Raw genomic sequence first — 4573 nt, 5'->3', positions numbered from 1 at the left:
AAAAAAAAAAAAAAAGAGGAAATATCGAAATAACTATAGGAGCCGAGCTGTGCTAACAGAAAATTAGATGGCGAAAGATAGGATATGGACAAAGGGGCTTCCTGGAACATGGGAAGGACAGTGGTTTTAGGCGGTCTGGATAGTTTATCGGATGATTAGGGAAGGGGAATTGAGTGTGATAGGGGAGGGGGGAATCTGCGTGGGGGGGTAGGATATAAAAATGTGTCAAACAGCTCTTTAAGGTGTGGCTGAACTCCTGTGTGTGTTTCAGTCCACCAAGCCTTTGCAAACGCTTTATTTTGAATAAAACTTTGTTGCTGGAATTCCAAGTGAGTTTGTTTGTTTTGGGATCTTGAGCCACGTTCCAAACAACTTGGGGGCTCATCTGGGATATCCAAACAGTCCCCGGATCACCGGGAGTGGCCATCCCTAAGGGGACAGGCGCCACGTCGATTTTGACAGTCTCCTGAAAGGTGACCACCCCCGGCCCGGTACCCGTGAAGAATCGGACACTAAATAGTGGATTCTAGGAACAAAGTAGGTCAGGTCATTTTTTTTAGCATCCCGAGGGTCTGAAGGACTGGCAAGGCGAGGAGGTGCGTCAAGTACCAACTTCCGGGAAACTCTGTGCACAGACCCAGGTAAGAAAATCAGGGCATTTTCACAGTTACCTGGGCGGCTGGGTGGGTGGGCTGGTGTGAATCTGAGACCTGTGAGAGTGTGACTGAGACGCCCCGAGAGTCATAAGGGCTGGCAAGACGATGTGAGAGCAGACTCCTGGCCGGAAAAAGGAGGAAGCGGCTTGGTGAAGCGAAAAGTGGTCTCACTAGGTTGATAAGGATAAGAGAACCAGACGGTAACCACTGATGGGTAGTAGACCTTCCAAGAAGCCATAGAAGGATCAAAGAGGGGACTCCCTAGGCCAGGGAAAGGGAGATAATGTTTTCATCCCTCCTCACAGTCCCCTGGGAAAGATCCTGGCTGGGTGGAATTATCCTCCTTATAGTAGAATGGTAAAAGATTTAGATAACGACCTGATGATTCAATGCTATTATTTTATTTGGGGACAAAACCAAATAGATGAGGGAACACAGTGGCCACAGTTAGGTAGTTTTAATTATTTTATGTGCCAATCCTTATATGAATATGTATTTGCCAAAAAGGAAAAAGGCCCTAGAGAAATGGAATATGTTGTGATCTGGACACCAGATAAATGGCCTCCAGAGAAAAATCAATTATTCCTCAGTTCTGACAAAAACCAAACAGAAAATAAAATTCCATTAATTAAGGAGGAGGAGAGAGAAAGAGAGAAAAATAAATACAATCTACCACTCCCCTATAATCCTCAAATGAATCGACCCCCTGTTAATCAATATGGGAGGTTGAGGAGAGAACTTGAACAATGTAGACAAGATCTAGTCAATTTGCCTCTGAGAGATGGTGAAATAGAAACCGAACGAGATCACAGGCAACAACGAAGAGAAAACCTAAAAGAAATAGAACAGAAACAAGAAGAAGATAAATTATTCCCTCTAAGAGAGGTACCAAGTGGCTTGTGGGCAGGCAATGTTCCCATAGTGGGATATGTGCAAGACCCCCTAAGGAGTAGTGAAGTAAGAACATTTAAAAAGGAACTCAAGAAATTAATAGAAGATCCCATAGGAGTATCAGAACAACTAGATCACTTGTTGGGACCAAATATTTACACCTGTGATGAAATAAACTCTATTATGACCACATTATTCAACCCAGAAGAGAGAGATTTAATTAGACCTGCAGCTGTCAAAGTCTATAACAAAGACAATCCCAACAATGCAATAGGGGACCAAAAATTCCCTATCATAAGACCAAATTGGAATAATAATGTAGCAGCAGATAGAGCAGACATGGAAAATTTGAGGAACATGATTATAAAAGGGATTAGGGAAGCAGTACCTAGATCTCAGAATGCCTCTAAGGTATTTGAGGTCAGTCAAAGAAAAGAAGAGACACCTTCAGACTATTTGGATAGATTAAAAGATACAATGAGAAAATATTCAGGCTTAGATCCTGATGCTCCGACCACACAAGCACTATTGAAGTTAAATTTTGTTACCAAAAGTTGGCCAGATATCAGCAGGAAGGAAAAAGGGATTCAGATGTAGAATTAGAACATTTCTGCATAGATATTATAGACTTACAAACTAAAATAAGCGATTTGCAGGATTCTCCACTAGAAAAAGGACTACGTTGGTTTATAAATGGGTCATCTCAAGTAATAGAAGGGAAGAGGCAAAACGGCTATGCAATTGTAGATGGGATTAACAAGACTCTGGTGGAAGCTGAAAGCTTGCCTAAATCTTGGTCGGCTCAAACCTGTGAATTGTACGCCCTTAGACAAAGTCTGAAATTATTAAAAGGAATATCTGGCACTGTTTACACTGACTCTAAATATGCCTGTGGAGTGGTCCATACGTTTGGAAAAATTTGGTTAGAAAGGGGATTGGTGAATTCAAAAGGAAAAGGATTAATACATGAGGATTTAGTTAAAGAAGTAATGGAAGCTTTAAAACTACCCAAACACATTGCTATAGTACATGTAGCTGGACATCAAACAGGAGCAAGTTTCGAAGCTATAGGAAATAATTTAGCTGACCACGAGGCTAAGGCAGCAGGAAGCCAAGAACCAGAAAAGATTATAGTTACAATTCCAATTTTAAAAGGAGAGTTAGTCCCAATTTTCAGTGAAGATGAAGAAAAGGTGTTGTCAGAAATGGGGGCGGAAAAGAATACAGAAGGAAAATTGATATTACCTGATGGAAGGCAGGTGTTGAATAAAGCCATAACATGTGAAGTAATCCAAACTCTCCATGAGGGATCGCATTGAGGAGCTCAGGCTTTAGTAGATGTGTTTCTGAAAAGGTACGGCTGCAGGGGAGTTTTCACTGTTGCGAAACAAATAACGGCCAGATGTCTCATTTGCAAGAAAGTTAATAGGCAAGCTCTAAGAGCAAAGGAATTGGGGGGGGAGGAGTCCATTGGCTTGTGAACAGCTCCTTGAAATTATAATAATAGTTATTGGTTTGTCAGGTGAAAGTATGAAATGAAATATCGGTATGTGAAAGTGTTTATACAAGCAGTTTGAATGGAAGTGAATGTGTGGATATGCTGATCCTGTGTCTCTCTGTGTGTGTGAGTTTCTCCCCCATCCCAGACTGTGAAAGAAACAGTAAACTGCAGATTTTTTGTTGTTGCTGTAAAAGTGAAATGGAAAATGCATGTGAAGAAGAGAAAACTATTTTGTTAAGTGGTGAGATTTTTGTGTAATTTCTTCTTCTTTTTCCTGTCTTCTTTTTTCCACTCCACTGACTGTGTTGCTTTAAGAGTGAGGGAGACAGAAAGGAAAAGGGAGGGTCTGATCTTTTTAACTATTTTTTTTTCTGCTTAGAATTCTGGAAGGTGGGGTGGATGTGAAATTTAATACCCATTCTTATAGTAAGAAATAAGGTTATTTTTTAAAAAATAAATGAAATATGAGAAGAATTTGAATACACCTATATATCCATCAACCAAAGAGTTGATACTAGAGTTTGATACAAAACTATTTCAGTAACTCAGAATATCTTATTAAGCTTATTTATTTATTTTGTGGAATTGCTTTTTTGTTTTATTTTTTTATGTTTTTATGTCTGTGTGCAGGACACACTGATAGAAAATAATACCTAAGAGAATTGAAGGAATTGTAATTCAACCCTTGTTTAAAACGAAGGAGTTGAGAAAATTTTCGAGATTATAAATGAGCTATGTTGTATGCAAACAAACTCAAGCAGAGTTTGGTGAGCGCTCCTTTGTTGGCTCTTTACTAAGCAATTTGTTTGTAAATACGGACAAATGAATGGCTAGGGGAGGGATAATTGATGATTGATTCTATGATTAATATATGGTTGATTATATGATAAGTATGATATGTAGACAAATACATAAAATGCTCTATAACATCTAATGTTGAGGCTATTTCAATGCATTCAAGTTGATTTTAAATTACCTCAAGTGGGAAATTCCACAATATGAAACTAATGACATGTTTATAAAGAATTAGATACTGGGGCTGTTTTCTGCTTTGTCTTATCTCAGGAAGCAAGGATTGTTAGTCCAGACACCTCCATTGGAGTTTGCTGTCCACAAGTTTCAACCTGGTGATTGGGTCCTGATAGAAAGCTGGTATTTCAGCCTGGAGTGGTCCCTACCAAGTCCTCCTAACAACTGAAACAGCAGTTCGAAAGAAAGAAAAAGGGTGGAGCCAAAAGAGTGGAAAATAATTCCTGGAGAAGACCCGCTCTGAATAAAAATTACCAAAAACTGATGTGGTCATTGTGGGGTGAAGAAATAATAGCCTTGGAGGACTTCCGGTGGCAGGCGATTTCGCTGGTCGCAGCTGTTTGCTGCCTCCCGCCTGTTTTGCGTAAAAGCCGGTTTGACAGCCAGCATCTGCTGTCAAACGGCTTGATACCTTTCCCCTGGGCATAAGGGGATCGGTGAGCTGCCCGGGGTAGGAGTTGAGTTCCCGAGTCGTCCTATATGGACGATGTAGGCG

The sequence above is a fragment of the Protobothrops mucrosquamatus genome, unplaced genomic scaffold (genome assembly GCF_001527695.2).
Source record: "Protobothrops mucrosquamatus isolate PMUCROS unplaced genomic scaffold, P.Mucros_1.0 scaffold3204, whole genome shotgun sequence".
NCBI classification, from domain to species: Eukaryota; Metazoa; Chordata; class Lepidosauria; order Squamata; family Viperidae; genus Protobothrops; species Protobothrops mucrosquamatus.
This window is presented reverse-complemented; position numbering follows the sequence as displayed.